Source organism: Rhinolophus hipposideros (genome assembly GCF_964194185.1).
Source record: "Rhinolophus hipposideros genome assembly, chromosome: 13".
NCBI classification, from domain to species: domain Eukaryota; kingdom Metazoa; phylum Chordata; class Mammalia; order Chiroptera; family Rhinolophidae; genus Rhinolophus; species Rhinolophus hipposideros.
This window is the reverse complement of record NC_138059.1, coordinates 53,380,383-53,403,356: the sequence shown is the minus strand read 5'-3', so window position 1 is coordinate 53,403,356 and position 22,974 is coordinate 53,380,383. Positions and strand designations below refer to the sequence as shown.

The following is a 22,974-nucleotide window of genomic DNA, read 5'->3' as shown; positions in this document are numbered from 1 at the left end:
ATCAGTGCAAGGGGATAGTTGGTGCAGTTAGTTGAATGCCTCATTGTGTTTTAAATATGTAATTTTAAACATTTAGTAGAAAGCCAAAAGACCAAGATGTTGACATAAATGCTATAAAAAGCAGAGATGACATAAACCTAATTCAACTGCAGCAAGATGATAATCACAAGGGAGGCTGAAAGCAGGGTCTCTTTACCCTTAAGCAAAACACTCTTTTATGTAAGCTGGTAGCCTTATTGTGAAGGAAATGCATAAAATTAGAGACCAAGGATGAAATAAATGCTGAACACATATTGAAAATTATGTCTAAACAGGAATGTGCAATGAGAAATGTACAAATTGTTTAGCAGTCTGGGAATGGAAGCCCTTATCACATAGAACTCTATTTTTGGCTTTCAGGCTGAGAAGTGGAAGAAGGCTGCCTGTGGACCGTCTATGGCCCAGCTAAAAAGCAATATTGCCAGATCCTCAAACAGCAGCATATGATAATCCCCCCTGTTAATTTATCTCCCTCCTTATTCCTCAGAATTGTTGAGAGTTTCAGAAGGAGAAAAGTGTGACATTCTGTTTCAACTGTTCTGAACTGCTAGGAGAATGAAATATTTGCAGTGGTCGTCCAGGCCCTTTAGTGTTGTTTAGATAGACAATCTGAAGGCAGGACAGGAAACCACAGGGCACAGGAGGAAGGGAAGTGTCTAAGTCTCAGTGTGGGGTATGGGAATCCATAAGCTGACTCCAGCAAGAAGGAAGAGACAAAGCACTCATGTTAAATAGAAGCAAATGGTTGCAGAAAAACGTACTAAATGCTCTCCATTTCAGGATTCTAAATTTTGACATAGTTTCTTTAACCGTTTACAGATACAGCTGTGAAAAATATATGCACATATTTTCTTTAAGAAAACCTTGGAAATGTACCAAGCCAAATTCTGACATGGAAACCACTTGACATTCAACACTTTCATGAAAGCCTTCCTTACATGGATGCCAGGAAATCGAGGATGAGCAAGGCAGTTTCTACCCTCAGGAGATCAGGGGACAGAGGGAGAACCAGGCAAATCTATGCTAATGCTGGTAAGACGTGGAAGCTGCCACAATAGAAGAATGTTCAAGGCTTTCAGGGGCCATGGAGAAGAGCAGACAGCCCTAAGTGACAAAGTCGGGCTCCACGTATGCCCAAGGTTAATATAATACCTCAATCATGGCTTAATTGAACATCACTATGTGACATTATTTCTAGCTTCCTTTTCTTACTGAGGTAAACTTTATATAGTGTTCTGGAGATGGATGGTAGTGATGGTTGCAGAACAGTGTGAATGTACTTAATGCCACAGCACACATAAAAATGGTTAAGATGGCAAATGACGTGCTATATATATTTTACCACATTTAAAAAACAAAACAGAAAAATACATTTTTATTAACCACCACAAAAAAAGTACATACAGTGAAATGCACAAATGTTAAATGCTATGTGAGATCAGTTTTTATATATGTCTACATCCGCATCCCCACCTTCCAAGATACAGAACATTCCTATCACCTCAACAGTCCCTTTGTTTCCTTTTCTACGTCACTCTCCCGTAATCACTTTTTTGAACTTCATACAGATGAAATCATACCATACGTATTTTTTTCTGATTTATTTCACTTAATATAATGTTTTTCAATTCAACTAGTTGTTATATGTATCAGTATCTTTCTTTTGTCTAAGTAATATCCCATTTTATGCATATATCATCCAAATTTATTGAACTACTCTTCTGACAATGAATATTTGAACATTTCCAAGGTTTTTAAAAATGTACAATGAAAACATTGTACACATCTTCCTGTGGACATGTTTTTATTTTTCTTGCATAAATACCTAAGAGTGGAACTGCTTGGTGGTGAGGTAGAGGCTGAATTTCATATGAAACTGCTAAAGGTTTTCCCGCAGTACCTGTCCTTTTAATACTCCAGTCTCCCCACATCCTCACCAGCACTTTAGTGTTGTCAGTCTTTTCTTAATGGATAGTAATGGCTCATTGAACCACTATGAATGATGCAGAAAGAGGAAAACTCTCAGAGAGGGTTACTAGTTTCCTGAGGGCTGTTCCTGTTCTTCTCCCTGGGGCTCAACTAGAGTTTGAATGGGGTTCAGTTCATTTTTTCCTCTTCTTTTTTACCAACGCACATTCATAACCAATCCTGATAAGGAATTCTAACAGACGGCCAAAGAGACATTCAGAGATGGGGTCATTCACCCAGAGTTCACAGGGCAGACCTCATCATCCCAGCCCTTGGATGAAACAGGTGCCCCATTTCTGAGCATATCAGTCAACCTATTGTATGTAAAGAAGAAAAGAGGGAAAAAAACTACTGAATGATGATTTATGATGGACTTACACTACTTTATGGTTTCATACTGCATACTCCTTTCCCACTCATTGGTTGCTTTGCAAAAGACAAGACAATGGGCAATCCTCAGAACTACTGAAGCCATGTCCTGGGGGAAGGGATGTGCTCAGCCCTTGCACTTGCACTTGTGAGATATCCAAGCCAGAATGTGAAGTCCTCAGGGTGGAAGAAGCCCTGTGCAACCCCACACAGCATACACCAGCCAAGACAATGCTGTTTTGGTGAGTGAGGCTGTCCCAACAGTGTAGTGTCTCCCAGGTCCCATTTCAGATGGTTCTCAAGTGCGTGGGGGAGACTGAGTGGAGTTAGCACTTTAACCCCCTGGGAAACTATTCACCCTCCCTCTTGGTACCCATTGTAGTCACCTTTCCTCAGGGGATACTTTGAGGTAGCTTTTCTATGTAAGTAGCTATTCTAGGCAGACAGCTCCTTGATCTGAAAAGGACCACCCTAATTAATTGATCTGAACATTTTCTTATAACAGCCCAAAGATTCTAACAATGCTACTTCATGTTTAAAACCTCAAGGTCTACATAAAGGATAAAACAGTTTTAATTCTATATTAATAAACAGTAGGCAGGCTAATCATGAATAGAAAACAAATCACTTTCAAAGGGAGGGTCTCAGTAAACCCCAGGGTATTCAGACACAGAAATAAAAAGAAATAAAACAGAAATAAAAAGAACTTAAGTAAAGAAGAGCTTCTTGGGAAAAATTTATCCCCGATCTTAAAGGTAAAATTTAGAACAGCAGAAAATTTCCAACCTGTTCATTTCATGAAATGTGGGCAGTTAGAATCATTGGAAGTAATTCTTGTTGAGGTTCAGTTCATCTTTTTCAACTTTACCCCACAGGTCTTGTATACAGATGCCTAAATAATTTTCACTGTTCTCCACTAGTTAGTTCATGTTGTTCTTTTGAATACCTTAAATAAATACCTCAAAAAAGGGCTCCATTCTTCTATCAGCTCTACTGTGAAGACAACTTTCCATTTGTATAAATACATTAACGCCTCACTTTACGTCGTAGATAGGTTCTTATAAACTGACTTTAAGTGAAACAACATATAATGAAAACAACTTTACCATAGACTAACTGATAGAAACACCACTTAAGTTCCTACAATACATTTCTGGTCACAAAACATCAGCAAACTTCTAAATAAAGACCCAAAGCACTTCTAAGTGTTAAACAGTGAAATAAATGTGAGCTATACATACATTTAGAAAAGATGGATGAAAACAAGATCATTATTTTCCATCTTATTCCAGTTCAGGGTCATGGTGGCTGGAACCTCTCCGAGCAGCTTAGAGCTCAAGGTGGGACCCACCCTGGACCGGATGTCCTTCCATCTCAGGAAGACTCACACTTACCCACACTCACTCAGCCTGGGGCAATGTAGACACACCATTCACCTCACTTGCACACCGTTGGGATGTGGGAAGAAACCGGAGTCCCCAGAAAAAGTCCCCACAGACATGGGGAGAGTGCGCAAACTCCATACAGACAGTGGCCCTGGCAGGGAATCCATTTTTTTCCTCATCAGCATTCTAATGAAAGGACATTGAAAGAAAGGACAATATTCAAGGACTGTACGAGACATTTTTTTAATGATTATACATCATCACTGACTCAGCTGGCTTTTGTAAGCCCAGATTCTTTCCTGTGTCTGTCCAGTAATGAATCCATACTGGGGTAGTATATTAACCCAAATCACAGTCCTAATGCCCTTTTTGGTTTAGGTTCCTCTCCTCTGTTTATCTTTGGCTGAACTAGGAAATGCGACTAGGTGACTTAGCTCTCGCCTTGCAGCATCCAGTTCATCCTCAGAAAGATCTCACGTGGTTGGTCTAGGATAAAGCTATGGTTCTGTGGTCCAAAGGTTCTTACAGGCCCAGCAAAGGGCCCAAACTGTCAGTCAGTGAGATTTATTTAAGTGTACACCCCATGATCCTTCTAATTCAGCATGAAAAATATTGATACAAGACTTCCCATCTTTACATTGAGCTCCACAAAAAGCAAGAGTGACATATCACCTCTGCGAGACGCCAAGACTTAAGCTACCATATTTGCTACTATTAGTCCAGGGAAATCACCAAAAGTGGATTCATTTAAGCTGTGGCGTACCAAAGAAGGACACTGCCCGAGCCCAAGAATGAGCACAAGGACTGACACTGAGATTAAACAGCTCCTTTTACATCAAAGTCAATGTTAAAACACTTCCACTTATACCAACTTCCTCAAGACAAGAGAAAATTGGGGTTTTGTTTCAAGAGTCAACTGACACTCCAGTAATAAAAGGATGTAGAGGTGTTCCTAATCCATTTTCCTTTTTAAAGAAAAAATAGAAATCTTAACCATTTTTCTTTTCACTTCTTTTCAGAAAGTTATCATTCAGAAATGGAAATAGTCATTTATAAACCACACCGGAGACATTTAGTCATGGAGTGCCCGAGTACTAAGCGAAAAACACTGGCCATATAGTTGACACTACTACGTACTTCCCGGGGATTAAACTGGTTTACTTCAGGCATCTAAATGCATTGCAACGAATGCCACAAAGAAAAGAGAAGGGGAATGAGTGGAAGATGACTGTACAACTCACTTGATCAGCATATTCTTTGCCTATTTTCCTGCCCTTTGCCATTGGTAATCTGTTAGTTACAATCTTAACAACTTTTCAAAATCCTAAGTCTTGCAGCAGCATTTGAAGGTAAAGAGCTAGGAAAACATAAGACACAGTGATACCTCGGTTGTCTAACGTAATCCGTTCTGGAAGACCGTACTTGTTCGAAAACAGCCGACAGCTAGGCCCCATGATCTGGCGCTCAGCGGAAGCCACGTGACATGTTTGACTTCCGAGGAGTGTTCGAAAACCGAAGCATTTATTTCCGAGTTTATGGCGTTCGTAAACCGAAATGTTCGTCAACGGAGACATTAATAAACCAAGGTACTACTGTATCAAAGAGTTAGTGCTTAATATGAAGAATACACAAGATAGATAAGTATTTAGCAAAAGAAAAATACCTTAGGAAAAAGTATGTACTGAAGAAAAGGCTTAATGCAATCATAATTCAGTCTTAGCTAGAAAACAAGTTATTTACTTTGGTTTGCCAGAAGAGGAAAATTACTCTTTCCCAGCAAATGGTGACAACTATAACTGATATAAACTGAATTGTCAGCTGAAGTGAATGCAGATAAATTCAACTGGCTCAGTGATCATGCTTTAAACTCTTGTAGCGTTTCAATTTTCAGTGCAATTTCAATGAAATTTTTCTTCTCTTCATCTTTTCAAGCTGTGATCATAGTAAAAATGACACAAATTGTCAGAATTAGGGGCTCTCTCTTTCTTTGGCTACACTGGCTGGGTTTTTGCATTTGAGCTCTTGTGTTCCAGAGAGTGACTGCACATTCGATTTGTGTTGAGAACCAGACTTCATGGGTTCAAGTTCCAGCTCTCGCTCCAGAGTGACACGACCTTGGGCAAGTTAATTAACTTTTACTTATCTGCAAAAAGGGGATGATAATTTCAGAAGGTTGTTGTGAGGATTAAGTGAATAAAAACTTGGCAAGTGTTTAGAATAATGAATGACACACAGTGCATGCTCAATAAATGTTTTCTGCATCATATTTATTATTAGTCTCTCAGGAGCAATCGTATTTTCCTGTGTTTACATTTAAGTTAATATATAAAGTGAATTTGACAAACTAAAGTCAAGGACATTACCTTCTACATATTATAATCATGTTGTTTTAAAATAAACTTTTGAAGGTAAATAAAACACATCAGCTTGTGAGTTAAGCTAGCTCAGATTACAATTACTTAGTAGCTAAAGGAGCAAATTATTTATTATCTCTGAGCCTGGGTTTCCTTTATCAATAACAAGAATTTCTATAACCAAAACTTGTTAGGAATTAGTCACCTAACAGAGGACACACAATAAATGATTGGTATTTTTATTATATTTTCTGTGAAAGGTAATTATTGCCTGATACAAAAGTAAAACAAGTAATAACCGGTGACATCATTATAAAATTCTTCCAATTAAGAAAGAAATTAGCTTTCCCTTCTGTGACGAAATTAATCATTCCCAGCTCCTTTTTCTCTTTGGTCCTCACACATCAGTCTTTTGTCTAAAAAAAAAAAAAGACTTCTGATTGGATCTTGCAGCTCATCGTTTGCTAGTCTCAGTAAGACTGGATTTGAGGCCCTCAGAGCCAGAAAGTTCCTTTAGCTCCCTACAGAGACTAAGCAATGCACGGAAAACTTAAGTCATCCTGGCGTGGGTTTCGCCTTCATCATTTACCCAAACATTCTTTCCCTTTTAGCAACACACTGTCCTTCTAAGCTTTAGCAAGCATTTCAAAACGTAGTGCTGGCTCAAGTCCAAGTATGCATCTAAGTTCAGATTACCATAACCCTTGAAAAATCTTTTCACTCATTTCCATATAGTTAGTTGCACAGGACAAGCTCTCTAAAGACTGCAATGGCCAAAAAGAAGATTATTTTAGCAAAAAGAAAAGCAAATATTAAATATTTGGTAAGCCTCTATTATGTTTCAAATACATCCACATAAATAATCACAGCTAAACTTCAAAAGACCTTCTATTATCCATTGTCAAGTAACAGATGGCCACAGGGAGATGACGAGAAGTTAATTGATTTGCCCAAGATTATGCCTCCAACAGTGAGAATTCATACCTCCAAATATGGAGACAGGTCATGTGACCAGGTCTTCTGTCTATCATCCCTACATGACATTACCTCTCACAATGAATTTCTAAAAAGCTCTGGCTCAAATGATCATATTTCACTTGATGCTTGTGAGAGCCCACCAGAAGCTATGATCATGTCCATTCTCTAGGTGGGGAGCTGGGGCTCACAGAGCACACTCCCCCAAACCTGGGAGTCCAGAGCACTGCCATCAATCACCCCTGGGCAGCAGGAAGGGTAGGCAGCAAAAGGCCCACAGTTTATCCTCAGATAAAACTCAGCTTTGTAGGATTCTCTCCCAAATAACTTCCATTCCAATGTGACTAACACTGCCCTTTACTATCTTGGAGGATTCTCATGGAGAGGACCTTTATTTTTATTAAGTAGAAGATCTAAAAGAGAAAAATTACTTTGAGTATTCTTCTTGAGAAAAGACACAATAAATTCCTCCCAACAATATTAAGCTTTATAGAAATTGTGTTATAAATTTATACCTCACAATTCAGCAAAGTTAAATTAATAAAATTGGAAGCAGTTCAGTCTGAGAAACATCAAAAGCCATGCACAGAATATTAAAAACAGTTGTCTGGAATCTATAGAGACAGAAAGTAGATTAGTGGCTGCCTAGGGCAATGGGGAAGTGGGGGTTGGGAGAAATGGGGAGTGACTGCTAATGGGTAGAGGATTTCTTTTTGAGGTGATGAAAATGTTTTCAAATTGATTGTAATGATGGTTGCACAACTCTGTGAATGTACTAAAACCACTGAATTGTATGCTTTAAATGAGTGCATTATACGAGGCCAGACAACTAAGTTCGTGAACTCATCCTAGAAAAAGTGCTACATAACTCATTGCTGAATATCACTACAGTAAGCTTCAAAGTATTCCCCTTGGGAAGCTATGCACCAACGCCAGTGCCTAGTCCACCCTTCAAAGCAATGTTGGAACTCTTTCTGGAATGGCCATCAGAGTTGTCGTCGTATTACCCTTGATGTCCTGAATGTCATCAAAATGTCTTCCTTTCGATATTTCCTTTATCTTTGAGTCAAGAATGAAATAATTGGGGGCCAAATCAGATGAGTAGGGAGGGTGTCCCAACACAGTTATTTGTTTACTGGCTAAAAACTCCCTCACAGATAGTGCCATGTCATGATGCAAAAGCCATGAATTGTTGGCAAAAAGTTCAGGTCGTCTAACTTTTTCAAGCAACCTTTCAGCACTTCCAAACAGTGAGCTTGGTTAACTATATGTCCAGTTGGTACAAATTTATAATGAATAATCCTTCTGATATCAAAAAATGTTCGCGAACTTAATTGTCAGACCTCGTATGGTATGTGAATTATATCTCAATAAAGTCGTACTGTAAAAAAGATCACATACAGTATGATTCTATTTATGTTACATCCTGGAAAAGGCAAAACTAGAGCAACAAAGAATAGATCAGAGGTTGCCAGAGGGTAGGGAGTTTTGGGAGGTGATAGAATTGTTCTGCATCCTTAATATGATGGTTAAATGAATCTATATATCTATTCAAAATTATAAAATTGTACAGCAAAATTTTTTTAATTGATAAAAAAACAAAAAAACAGGTTTTTCTTCAAATCAAATGTACTTTCATTTAAGTACTTTTTATTTTATTTTATAGATTTTTTTTAACAGGACTTTATTGAGGAACAGTGTGTACTTCCAGGACTTTTCCAAGTCAAGTTGTCCTTTCAGTCTTAGCTGTGGAGGGCGCAGCTCAGCTCCAGATCCAGTTGCCGTTGTTAGTTGCAGGGGGCACAGCCCACCATCCCTTGCAGGAGTCAAAGAATTGAACCGGCAACCTTGTGGTTGAGACCCCATTGGCCCATGTGGGAATCGAACTGGCAGCCTTCGGTGTTAGGAGGACAGAACTCCAACCACCTGAGCTACCAGGTTGGCCCTTGTTACTCTTTTTATAAGAAAGAATTGTTTAGTAATCTTAAAAAGTTGTTCTAATGGCTTAGAGTGCTATATCCCTTTACTGAAGAGATTTTGAAGTATTTTGGAGTACATATTAAGTAAAAGGTTTTCCAACTAGGGGACACACTAAGGCAGAGAAGGCCAATTTAAGAGTGAGACAGAGGGCACACCACCAGCCTGACAGTTGCTAGAACTCGAGGTTCTGTGCCGTCAAGCTTCTCGTAAGCACCACAGGTAAAGTTAGTCTGCCCAGCCACCAAAAAGCTAGTTCCCGACCTCAAAGTGTTTTTAATTCAGTAAGATCAAGTACTGTGTCATTTATCATTGAGGAGGGAGGAGAGTACTTTTTTAAGATACAATAGAGAAAACTTTCCTTTCCTTACTCTATAACCTGAATTTTCATTTATATGGCATAAGAGTCACATGAATCAAACCCTAATATACTAGTGTTTGCCCCTCATCTCCTTGTCAGGAGAAAATAGGCCACCGTGCTAGGAGGTCAATCAGTGGGTATGCGTGGACATAGAGCATGCAGCAAATCAGTCCTCTGGGCAGTGCATGGTTTTCCATCCAGTTGATCAGATTACAGTTATTTTGCTGCAATGGTGGTGGACCATTTACACGGTCCACGCATTTCCACGGAGGTGAGGGAGCCTGGGGATGCACCTCTCCCAAATTAGGTAAGGTTTTTATTCACTGTTTCTTCATCTATAAAACTAGCTTTTTAAAAACTGTGTTACCTCTCATGCTTAAAGACCTCCTACTAATAAAAGAGAACGTTTTGCATATGCCTTTTGCGTGAACATTTTAAGAAGAATGAATTTGCATCTGACGTGTACACCAGGCTCAGTCTCCCCGAGGACTGGTGGTAAGGCATGAGTGAATCCAATCAAAACACTCCATGGGGCACCATGAATGGAGAGAGGGGCAGGAAAAGGCCAAAGGTACTAAAGGTCAATCCAATGCAATACCCCAAAGTGTGTCACGAGTTAGATTTCTCTGAGAACTCTCAGGGATGTCACCTCACCTAATCCTTGCAACACTGCATGAGATATGAGACAAGCACGTTATTATTACTGTCTCATGGATTAGGATAATGAGGCCTGATGAGATTAAGGAACTTCATCAAATGCCCAAAGACTAGTCCGTGACAGAGCATGGCTGAGAGCCCAATTCTTGTCTCTTTGTTAGTAACTGTGACATCACACTGCTCCTCAGACTCCCCCAGGTTCAATCCACAGCCACACCTTTCCCACAAGCTACTCTGTTGCTACTAATGCACACCCTACGTTCTTCAGCAGGATACCTGAGGAATCCAGCTAAATTGTAGCTGGATTCCATCTTTTCCTTGTTTTTAATTCTCGAGTGAGGAATGCTCTTCTTCACTTGAAAATTATCTGCTCTGGTCAGGCTCGTTGGTCTAATCCTCCTGTTCCACCATTCCCAGGATTCACTCCTTGTTGAAACCTTCTGTGGTATCCAGCGGCCTCCAACAGGTAAGTGGTGAAAATGCAGAGATGCCAAGCATCAGAAACTGTGGCCAGAGGAAAATTCAACTGGGGCTGTGGGAAGTCAAATCGTGGACTCCACGTTGCCTCCTGGCTACTCCTAACCTTCATCTGAATAACTAACTTTTTTACAGGAAGATGGCACCTCGGTACTCCACTGCCTGTGTGTGTTCTTTCTATTTCATATGAAATAGAAATGTATACTCCCCATTCTAGTTTTACAAATAGTTTAACTTCCTGAGTATATATGGAACAATTCTGCTTTTGAGAGCTAATGGATGTGACTGCAAGTCCTATGCATGCATATTCATGACCAGTGAGGATTCAAGAAATGTTTTCTGAACGATGAATAAATGACGCATTACTTCATGGATTAATAAATTCCACAGGTCAAACTATGGCTCCCTCTCACGCCCAACAAAAATAAATGTCAAAACTACATGAGGCAGAGCAAGCAGTCAGTAATAGGGGCGCTGTGTTCCTTTACAGCAGAAAAATGAGTCCTATTTTACTGAAGAATATCATAACTGAATGCACAAAACCAGTCAGTACTTTCAAATGTCTATGCAGCATAGACTGGCTCTGTGTGCCTTAGCAGGATGTTTGATTACATGTGGGTCACTGGAAACCACCCTTATCACACCCATATTTATAAATTTGTGTTTATAAATGTACTTAGCTAGTAGAGATGGGTAGAAAAACAAGGGATATACAGCTGGTGTCATCTAATTTATTTAGCTAATGGTTGAATAAAAAGGTACTTAAATAAGGCTCTGATCAAACTCATCTGTGTGAATTTTAGCAACTGACTAGCCAGGGTATAAAACAGGACAAGGACCTACTCTCTGACTGCACTGCAGTAATTCAACACACAGGGAGATGCCCATGCCAGCCAAACCCACAGCTTGGAAATCTGTTTATCTGCCAAACCAAATCGCTTTGTACTGCTTTTCAATCTCTTACACTTTATTGTTAAAAAGCCGACATTGGAAACTAAACCAAAACTAGAAGCAGGATGGTAGAAGCCTTTGAGAAGAGAGAATGTTGTTTTGGGGGGTGCACAGAGAGACAGTGAGTGTGAGAACCGTTCTGCTTTTTGATCTGGGGGTGGTTATATGAGTGTTCGCTTTGAGCTAGGCTTGTCTGTGTTCTATACTGTGCTATGTGTATGTTATACTTAAAAGAAATAAGCACTTCAGCATGAGGAAAACTTTTTAAAACTCCCCATTAAGCCTACTGGGAAGAACTTCATTGGAAATATTTTTTCCTATTCTGTAATTTGGGATCAGTGAGTACGTGGCTAGAAATAACAGAATTATCTAATCAGAAAGCATCATGAGAAGCTTGTGGCACAGGGTCAGCAAATCTCTTACAGGACCTTTTAGAAAATGCTGGACTAAATAATAACAATAACAATGACAACCACTGGCTATGTGCTTCACATGTGGCTAGCTCTAAGTCCACTGCATTCTGGAGACCTTACAACCAACTTCTGAGCTTTATGAGGACCCTGAGGCACCTCTCCCACTGCTAGGAAGGGACAGGCCTGGAATTTGAGCCCGAATGTGATTAATTCCATTTCCTGTGCTCTAACCACTTCACACACTGCCTTCCTTCTTACCAGAAATACTGGCTTCTGTGCACTGATTCAGGTGCATGGGGATCTCCTGAGCAAGAAGGTTATTGTCCCACCCACAACTACAGTAAATTAATTTGTCAGCCTTCTGGCCTGTGAACAACCCAGAGAGATTAGAGTACAATAAACTCTTCTAGGTCAGGAACGTCACACTTAATATTTTTGTTTCCCCCAAGTACCCACTACAATGTCTAACACACAATATTCAATAAATATACATTTTAAAAATAAGTTATGGTTACGGAAGCCCAGTTATCAACATTAACGCCACACTAATCTGTGTGACTAGAAGAAACACAAAGTGGACAACCACATACCATGTACATTACAAATTAGTAATCAAGATAACTCACAGTATTCTTCCAATTTCTTGACTCTCACATAAGGTTTTTTTCTTTATCTTTCATCTATGTCTCACTTTCTTTCTCTCTTCCCTCTTCCACTATTTCTCTGCTTATGTCTTAGGACCATCTACGGAACATTACTTTGCTTTACTGATTACTGTCCAAAGTATACCCACTCATGAAGCAATCACTGGCAAGAACAGGAGCCTTTGCCCAGTCATGGCCACCTACAGACAGGGATGGGGAAAACTTCTGCCGAAACTTCAGTGGAGACAATGGATCCTGAAATAATCTGAGTTCTGTTAGGAAGAGAGGTGGAATAATGGTACTGAGTAGGCAGGCAGTCAATAATGTCCCTCTGCATCCTCTACTTACAGCTACAGTGAATGGTTATTCAGTCAAACCAACAGTGGCTGGCTTCAAATGTGTGAAAACAGTGTCAGAGGGCAGAACTATGGAAATAAAACATTCTAGCATGAAAGAAAAGGCTTTCTAATATCCATAACTATGCAAAAATGAAATGGGCCACTTTGGGCAGCAGGAATATCTCTGTTAGGGTGTTTCTCATGAGGTGACTTCCATCATTTGCATTAGAATCACCTGGGACAGACACTACATTTGAGACCTGCTGTTCAAGGAGAAGTGATTACCGGCTAAGGAGTATGTGTAAGATATACCACCAAAATCTCTTCCTTCTTTTAGATTCTATAATTCTAATGTTAGATATCAAGGTGGATAGGTGATGTCAAGAGCCCAGCAGTTGACATTTGACACCAGAGGGGGCAATTCATTTGTGAAATTGGATTGTATACTATTACCTTAGTTTAAGACTTACAACTACAGCAACAATATAACACTTGAGAGCCATTCACCAAAGCAGAATTTTTTTGTACTCGACTCTTGAAACATGAACTACTTAGAAAGAAATGTAAGGAAAATTACAATTAAATACTCATTTAGTGGTTATCTTAATTCATTTAAAACTTTAAAAATCACTGAAAACCATAAAGTAAAGATATGCAGGCAATTATGAAATTTAACTTGGTAAAATTCCTTTTTCATATACATTTGGCATCCACTAAATTTGAAATAATTCTAAAAGTCAATGTGGTCCAGAGAGACAAAAACCAACTTTTATGGTGCGTATTTGATTATATTAGTCACCATAAAGTCGATATTGAAAAAGCATTTGAAACCAGGGATTGTGTCCATTACTGTGTTTGTCTGCCACTCTGCATATTGTGAAGCCTCTCATTATTTAAGGACGCATTCCATCCCCTTAACCCAGGCCAGGGGATCCCTCACCTTTCTGGAATCCCCAGGCTCTTTCACACCTTTGCATTTCCCTTAAGGCCTCCAGCTGGTGAATTCGTCCTCCCCCTGCCAGACCCTGCTCCAGCCTCTTGTGCTCACGGTTACCAAGAGCCCTTCCTTCTGCTAGCGGAGCACTTTGTACTCTAGGACACCATTGATCACACCGTGTGAAAACCACATTTAGGTCCCCATGTCCCCAGGACTTAGGGCATCTTTAAATGCAGAGACCATCTCACTGACCCTGTAGCCTCTGGCAATTTCTGGCACCTCGTAGGCAGATCAAAAGGTCAATTGAACAAACACCCGTACACGGCAAACACTTGCTATGTAGGATGGTTTATTATTGACTACCCCAGTAGACTCTGAACTTTCCCTGGACTGCGACAGTATATAAACTTTTTTACGCAGTCCACTTGATCCTTGATCATGCAGGTTTCGGGGTGCCCACCTCTGTGCAGTTGACAATCCATAAATAACTTTTGACTCCCCAAAAACTACAGTGATCCCTCAGTATCTGTGGGGGATTTGCTCCAGGACCACCCCCCTGCAGATGCTCAAGACCCTTATATAAAATGGCACAGAACATTGTATGTAGTCCGCCCTCCCTATCCTTGGATCCTTAACCGCGGATCAAAAATACTACTAATCCCCGAATAAGTGGATCCGCATAGTTCTAACCCGTGTTGTTAAAGGGTCAACTGTATATGTTTGTTGATGGAAGGAATGAATAGAGTTCCTCCCCTGTAAGTGGGAAGCCTGGTAGTAAACGCAGCTCCCTTTTATTGTGTGCCTACTGTTTTCCAGAAACAATATTATGAGATTACGTATTAGCTCTATTAACCACCACCACAAACCTAAGAAGCGGGTGTTATTATCATCATTTTATAAATGAAAAAATGGTAAGAATAAGTAACTTGCCTAAAGTCACGAGCGCTGGAGCCTACGTAGGGATGCAGATCTAACGTGGAAGCCTATTTTCTTTCCACCATATTGTATGATCTCCCCTCGAATTTAAAATTAATAAGATTACTAATTTATTAATGTCATTAATAATTCATTAATTTTATTAATAGTGTTAACAATTAATTTATTAATAGTCTTTATCATTAATAACCGACACTGGACACAGTAGATATTCAATATACTAAATCTGATTATGCAAGGTAGTTACTTGCATAATTGGCAAATTATACCATTTTGAATGCCAAGTATTGCCACTAATTATGGTGATGCTTTTAATAAGCTAATTTATATATAAAAAGCACAACCCCTACACCAAGCTGCTACTGTACAACATATTCTTCTTTTAAATCAAGTGGAAAATATTGATAAATGCCACAGAGACTTAGCCCTGAACTTCACATTCCTTATTTCTTCAGTAGTGTTGCCATCATAAAGAAGATTTAGATAAAAGTTTGGGCAAGAGCATCACCATTTGGGGTAGTTATCAAGTACCTACTCGCTAGGGACTGCAAGGTTCAGCAATAAATTTTACTTTTTAGCCCCCGATCAATCTGTGTGGAAGTCCGTTAGTCCCTCAGTTAACCATCCACCTACTCAAAGCAGTGAATGCGTGTTCAATGTTCAATGTCTCCTCATTGTTTGGCAACATCATCAATACCTGTTTATGAAAGAGTTTAGCAAGAAGTTGTGATGGGGGGGAAAAATCGGCTTCCCAAGAAAATGCTTCAATGATTCGCCTTTGTTCACGCGATAAAAATCCAACCTTTAGTTCCGGACAAGGGTCCTCCGCACTCAAACCACAGTCCTCCACGCCTTCTGACAGACCACTCACCACACCGAGTTCCAAAGCCTCTAAATGACCCCTTGCGCCGACTTCATCCGTCCTTTTTCACACGGCTTCTTCCATGGTTCACACGGCCCCCTCACTTCGGAATTGCCACCAACATCCGCACATTTGTGCCCCAGCTCTGACACTGTGCTTGACTAACAGTGGGTAATCAAGACAGGTTTGCTAAACTCAATACTAAATATAACGAAACACCAAAGCGGACCCTTCTTTAAGAAAACAGTATCTCTATGTACCTCACTCTTAGCGCATTAGGTCCTCCAGGAGTGGGTCTGCTTACCTCGATAACCACATAAACGTGATAATGGCCACTTTTGCCTCAGTTTCCTGATGCTCCTACCTTCCCTCTGCAGTCACGTTTTAAAGTCATATAAGTGGTGCTCTTTAAAAAAAAAAAAAAAAGATGTACAAAAAATAAGCCAGCACTCACCCATCCCTCAGAATCACTATTAAAACTTTAGTATAAAAAAATATGGATATGCATAGCTTACAGATTGTGTGTCCCACCTCTGAATGTTATTTCAGAAATGGTATCATATATTACCTGTCAGTTTGTATTCAGCTATTTTTTTATACCCTTCACATTATTTGTACATCAAATGTATATTTTATTTTATTTTGTTTTAAATTTTATTGGGGAATATTGGGGAACAGTATGTTTCTCCAGGGCCCATCAGCTCCAAGTCATTGTCCTTCCATCTAGTTGTGGAGGGCACAGCTCAGCTCCAAGTCCAGTTGCCATTTTCATTCTTTAGTTGCAGGGGGAGCAGCCCACCATCCCATGCAGGATTTGATCCGGCAACTTTGTTGTTGAGAGCTCGTGCTCTAGCCAACTGAGCGATCTGGCCGCCCCCCAGTGTTTAGCTTTTTAAAAACATCTTTCACATTAGTAAGAGTAATTTAATATGATTTTTAAAGATATTTATAAGGCATTCCATTGTATGGATGTATCTTAATTTGTATTTGTTTAATAAACCTCCCTCTTGGGCTGGCGCTTGCTGGGCCCGCCTCTGAGCCTTTTAAATTCTGATCATCTCACCAACCTGGTCTCAAAAAGTCTGCTCTGAATCACATTCCCCAACCACCTAGGAGGAGGAGCTCTTTCACCTTTTCTTTTCTTTTCTTTTTCTTTCTTTTTCGTTTTTTTGCATACAGAAAGATATGCATTCAGGCACGAGGTCAAATATGTTTCTTGATATGGGTTGTGGTCAAAGAAGTTTGAAAGCCACTGCTCTATCCCAAAAATTTAACCAGAAGCAATACCTCAAGTAACTTAAAAAAATATCACTGAACCACTGTAGTTAGGATTAAGACATTTTTATGTTGCCTAAGCACTAAAGGATTTCCAAACATCTACTTAGAGTTTCGTAACGGTTTCCCTGATGAGGAATTTCAAAACGTACATCTTTCTGTTGCTGAAATCTCAAGCATGGCCACCACAGGCTTTGCCAGAGAAGGCTCTACACTGATGACTAGATTCATTCCTCTTCTCTCTCCCCCTCTCCATTCCCCCACCCGCCCCTGTCTCAAGGGCAAACTGAAAGGGCAAACTAAAAATAAACGGAGCAGAAGGTGGTAGAAAGAGCCCTGAGGAAAAAGTAGTGTTGGGTGGTAAGGAAGGTGGGGCTGCAAGAAAATGACCAGGCTTGGGGCCTTTGAAGCAGGAGGAAGTATCACTTCCTTGCCTGTCTCCTCCTCCCTGGGGCCTCCTCTCTCAGGCCTCCTGGTACATTTCTGTTCTCCATGACACAGCTTCCCCGTGGAAAGCAGAAGTGGTCCTCCCTCTCCTGATGTCTCTGAAATAAGCTTCTGTGTTCCCCTGACCCCCCATGGGGGTTAACATTTCTGAAAGAGTGGAGGCACCCAGAAGGCCCAAACACCAAGAAGACATCATTGCTCTGCCTCAGTTGGAGGCAGAATGAGTCCAGACCCATCATTCCAATCTCACAGTGTACTCTCATCAGCGTCAAAAAGCGGGCCCAAAGAATCGTTAAGGTCCCAAGCAGATAATGAACCAATAGACAGAGGAAGGAGATGTGGGGAGGAGCTTCCAATTGGCAAAGAGCATACCAGCATGGATTATGGTCAATAAAGAGCAGTGAGAGTGACCATAGATGTTCACAGAAAGGTGGGAATGCTGGTAGGCCCGGCAATATTTGACATTATCTGAGTATAATGAGTATCTGAGTATGAATCATAAAAAGCAAATGAGACAAACTTAGGAGACCCTCTGAGCTACATGAATGAAACCTTCTTTCCAGGGTTCTACAGTTCAACAAGAGCACAGCCTAGAGCATTAAGAAACACCCATTCAGCTAGATTCTGTAAATACATCCCCATTCGTGTAATTTTATGGAACATCATTTATATTTCTTAGCATTATGAAAAATGAACAGAGTTACCATGAGACTAACCAAACATCTTTTTCCTTAAAAGATCAACTCCAATCATGTCAATTCATGATTTGAAGGCTTTGTAAGATGTTGGGGAAAGAGTTGAAGAGGGGAGCTAGAGAAGGGAGACTGGAAATAGCTGAGGGTTATAAAGCACAGTTAAATAATCAACACTTTGAAAGAGTTCTATACAAATGAAAACTATATCCTGATTGTAAATATAACTTTCAAGAAATAGTTTTGTGGCAAATAATGAATGTTGAGAGCTTATTCAGTACTAAGGGAAAGTTAAATACAGAACAAGACTGCAGAAAATGCCCACGAATGAGGAACAAAGGCCATTATAAGCCACTGCAACTAACTTTTCAGCATGAATGAATCTTTTAAACACATCATCCCAAATAATAGTTTAAACTTGCTCTTCTAAATTACGAGAGTCCTTCCAGCTAACTTAAGCCACAGCTGTTTAAAAGAAGGGTCCAGACTTTCAACTGGCCTATTCCAAAAACTAATTCCTCAGTTGGCAGATTTCCATACTATTTTCTACACTTGGGCTTCTCCTTCCAAATGGGAACTTACTCAAAATAAATTTTAGAAATGATGATCAAGTGAACATTTCACATTTTAAGTATCAGAAAATTAGGCAAAAGAAAAAAAACCCTAAACCAGGTTCCTCCTCCATGTCCTTCTCTTCATTACCAATCTTAAAAGATGAAGGCACTGTCTATCTATTGTTGGAGTGTGGGCTTAGAACCAACCGCATCTTACTCATAGCAGGGACTTAGTAAATGGGGTGCATGTTTTAATGCGCATCCTGTGGGTTCTGTTTCCTTGCTTTATATTTTCACCTTGGATGATGCTCTCACTGATACAACAACCACAGAAGGAGGTTCACTGAGTTCATGGGGAGGCACTTCCAGCAGAGGTGGAAGGTGAGTACTTCTGTATTAATCAATAAGCACCTGATAGCCCCGTAGGCAGTCACTAGGGCTGCTCTGACCGCAGCCAGTACACTATCGCCTTGGCAGTTACCAGAGATCCCCCCTCCCACGTAGCAGGCAGTAGTACAGAGAGGCAGAGAAGCCCATCTCCCCAGTGCCGCTTAAGTGCCTTATGTCCTGGGCAGTTAGTCACTTAGTTCAGACAATTAATAAGTGGTGGAAGGAAATTACCTTGTGGTTCTCTGTTTTTAAAATGTGTATTAAATGGTAAATTAATTTCTTTGGTTTTAAGTAATTTAAATACCCACTACAGGTCCAAAGTCAGAAAAGAAAAAGAAATTCTAAAGCTGGAGCCAGAAAATATACCTACTCCACCCAATGGTGCCACTTAACTAGGTCTATGACCTTGAACATGCCACCAAACCTCTTTTTTAATATCTGTCTCTGCCTACCCTGAGGGGCCATGAGAAGTTCAAATGAAATCAGAGCTCAGGAAGTCTTCAGAGCCCTGGGTAAGCAAGCAAAGGTGCTATCACCATCATTGTCAAGAAGAGCCCAAAGGAAGAGAGGTGTGACTGACATTGATCAACGTCCCAACTAATGATTGTCTTTGCCGTGACCTTTCAATGGTAACACTATCTATGCCTGAAGACATTGAGATCAGCAGTGCCAGGGAGCTGTAACAATATTCCATGCTGTGGATGTCCACACACTTATTCTTATTTACACAGATTTAAAACTAGTCCAGGTTTGTTTATGGATGTATGTTTTAATAGTTTTAAATGACAATTCCATATATTCATTTGAACCAACTCGCATCTCAGATGTTTTGGTGATTTATTTTTGAATACAAATATAGTGGAACTAAAAGTCTTTGAAAATCATTGATTTGCAAAACTGCTAGTCTACTTTTCTACTAAAAGAATACAGGGGGGATATCACAAATTCTCCACATATCTTTGCTACACCAATGACTCTAAGATAAAGTGGGTCTTTTGGGTTGCCAAACTACTTTTGCAGGCTATATCTTATACTCCAAATCAAGGCCCTTCTCCAGGTAATACAGCAGAGTAACCAGTCCTGAGTGGAGCTTCCCACTTAGAGCTGGCTCTGAGATAACTTAACAGTCCAAAAAGTCCCTCAAATCCCCGCTTTAGAAACCAGGACAGAGGACCGGTAGGCTTCAAATGCCTTAGGAACCAGTCCTAAGCCTTCCTTCTGCCTTGCATAGGGCCAGACTTCATTCCTTCTTCCAAGTAATCTCAACTATGTGAGAGGCACCGGGGCTAGCATTTCAGACAAAACAGACAAAGCTGTAGTCATGGAGCTTTCATCGTAGTATACACACATTGGCAATTCATAATATAACTCTGATTACTTCTATGAAGGAACCCTTGGCTAAATAAATGGCCCAAGTAACTTATCCCAAATCATAGCTCTGGTAAATGGTAGAACAGACCCTACCTCAGGTTTCCTGGCTTCTGTGTTCTCTTCCCTTACTTTGGGGACTTCTAACCTTCCCTCAAGAACAGGGTTGTCCCACTCTGCATTTAAAAAGGCCCTATTATCAAAAGCCTCTTGCGATGAAATTAAAGTTCTTCAAGTCTTAAGACATTTACCTCTTTACCTCCAAGTGAAAACCAGGGACTACCTGAATCCCACCATTTGCCAGCAGAGCTCACTTACTGGAAGGACTTTGAGTACTTAAGAAGTGCCTGTATTCTGTCGGTGCCTACTCCTGGTGGCACTACTTCAGGTGTTGCCTGCCTTCCTGAATCCTACAGCCAGCTGAGGGCAGCCAATAAATCACAAGTAAGTCAGACATCCTTATTAGCTAGTCTTAGGGTGAGCCAGACTCCTGGGCCCTGCTTTGGGACAGCAAAACACTGGTATATTTATTAAGCAGATTTACTAATAAGGACAGGTGGCTAAATCAGACAGATAGTCTTAGGTTTAAAATCATCAAATTGCAAAGAACCAGGGAGCCTTGTGTTTTGTTTTTTTTTTTTAATGGACAGAATTATTTGCAATAAATAACAGCGCCATTCATTAAATACCTACAATAAATAGCACAGGAGGTAGACCGGTTCTCCCAAAGATGAGGAAACCCAAACAGGGTATTTCAATCACAAGCCGAGGTTCACACTCAAGTAGGAAATTGTAAGGCCTCCATTCCACTCGGGGTTTCTGAGATGGCAAAGTAGTTGGGTGGGTTTGGAGTAACACACACACGTTGGAGACATGACCACAGAACCACGCTGGCTGTACAGCGTCTAGAAGACATCACAAGTCGGCCAAGATAACGCAGGACAGTGGGAAGTGACGCTTACACCCTTCCCCCAAGGCAAAAGAAAGGCACCCCTGAATTCTTAAAATAACTCTCGCTTCCTCCAGGCGGACCGCGGCACGGGACTGCCGCTCTGCAGGCCGAGAGGCGCCTGGCTCAGCGGGAGGGTGAGGACCAGCCTCCGCCGCACCCCCTCGACGTCACGCTGCTGCCAGGGCTCCGGAGGAGGGCAACTGCCCGCGGGTCTGGGAGAGGGCCGCGACTGAGCCCCACTCCTCTCCTCTGGGGACCCAGGGCCCCACGGGAAGCCCAGACTGTGCAACCCGAGGAGTCCCCACCAGGGTCCCGGCCAGAATCCCTGCCGCGCCCACTCTGCGTGGAGAGGGGCTTCCCTGTGACGCTCTGGGAGTGGCCGAGTGGGGACAGCATGCGGCCCTGGGGTCCGCGCAAGAGGGCCGCGAGGTGTGCCCGCCCGCGCGCCCGCTCTCCCACCACACCCCTGCGCGGCTCCCCGGAGGAGACACCTGCTGAGCTGGCCGCCCCCGCGTCCTCGCCCCTCCCAGCCGGGTCACCCACAGGCCGAAGGCATCTGGGTGCCCTCACCTCCCGGCCGAGCGCCGGGCGGGCAGGAAGGGAAGCGCGTCCCACGTTCCCGCGGTCCGCGCCGACCCCGGCCCTGGCCCAGGGCCTGCCTCGCGCCCGACACTCCGGCCAGCGGCACAGCGGCGGACTCCGCCGGGTCCGCCCTGGAGCCCGCGCTCCCGGTGCTTGAGACTCACCAGCTCGCGGTGAAAGTAGCGGGGCGAAGGGGGCGGCGGCGGCGGCGCTCCACGGTGACTTGAGTTCAGAGCCCGGGGCGCGACGGGGCGGCCCAGCAGGGCTCGCGTGGAGTGGGGCTGCGGGTCGGGAACCGAGGCCGAGCGGCGGGGTCTGCAGGCTAGGGGCCCGGGGTGACGCGGACGCCCCGCCTGACACGAGCTGGAGGCTGCAGCGCGTCGGTCCCGGAGGCGCCACGGCCGAGAGCGAGCGGGCGGCCGGGCGCGGCGGGAGAGGAACTGGCTGTCGCTGGGCTCGGCCGAGAGGTCCCAGCTACTTCCTGGTGCTCGGATTTGCATACTGCGCCCAGGGGGCGGGGAAGTGACCGTTTGGACCCTGCCCAAGGTTTGGATCTTTGGTGTGGCCGTCGCGCCGAGCTTTGAAGGCAAAGAAACCTGGCGTCGCAGTGAGCGGAGCCGCTTCGGGCCCAACATTCTGCTGTAGAGATGACAGAAGGGTCTTCCAGGGAGACCCTCTGGAGTCTTGGCACAGACGAAACTTCTCGCTTCTTCTTTCCTTCTCTTCCAACCTAGTTCTCAAGGTGTTAGGAAGTGAGGTGTCCCTGACAGGAGACGGGGTGTGCTCTGATCCCCCAACATTTGGAGTTCTTTACAGGTAGGATGAGATGTGTTGAGTTGGTGCTTCATTGAGTTCTTAATGAGTGCAGAGGAAGCTCCTTAAGGGTGGGTGTACACGGGAGGTGTTCAGAGTATTGATGGGAGGCAGGGGGCTCCGGAGTTAAATGGTCTGGCAACTACTCAGTTCCTCAAAACTTAGATTTCCTCCTGGGAAAATGGATGCCTACCTCGCAGGGTTACCGGGAGGATGGGCTCACACTGTGTGTAACACACATTAATGGTTGCTAGCTTT

General features: G+C 42.2%; 1 protein-coding gene across 3 annotated transcripts in view; it reads right to left on the bottom strand.

Moving 5' to 3' along the window:
- LYN (LYN proto-oncogene, Src family tyrosine kinase) overlaps nt 1–22,386 on the bottom strand; it is a 118,202-nt gene extending 95,816 nt beyond the window's left edge. Inside the window, exons 1-2 of one of the 3 annotated variants that reach the window (XM_081070927.1) lie at nt 22,068–22,355; nt 21,063–21,274 (exon numbers count right to left, since the gene is read on the bottom strand). The gene's annotated coding sequence lies outside the window, so the exon portion shown is untranslated. Of the gene's footprint in view, nt 1–21,062; nt 21,275–22,067 lie in introns of all 3 variants that reach the window. The other 2 variants (XM_081070926.1, XM_081070925.1) reach the window with 2 other exon arrangements.
- Between the last annotated feature and the right edge of the window lie 588 nt (nt 22,387–22,974).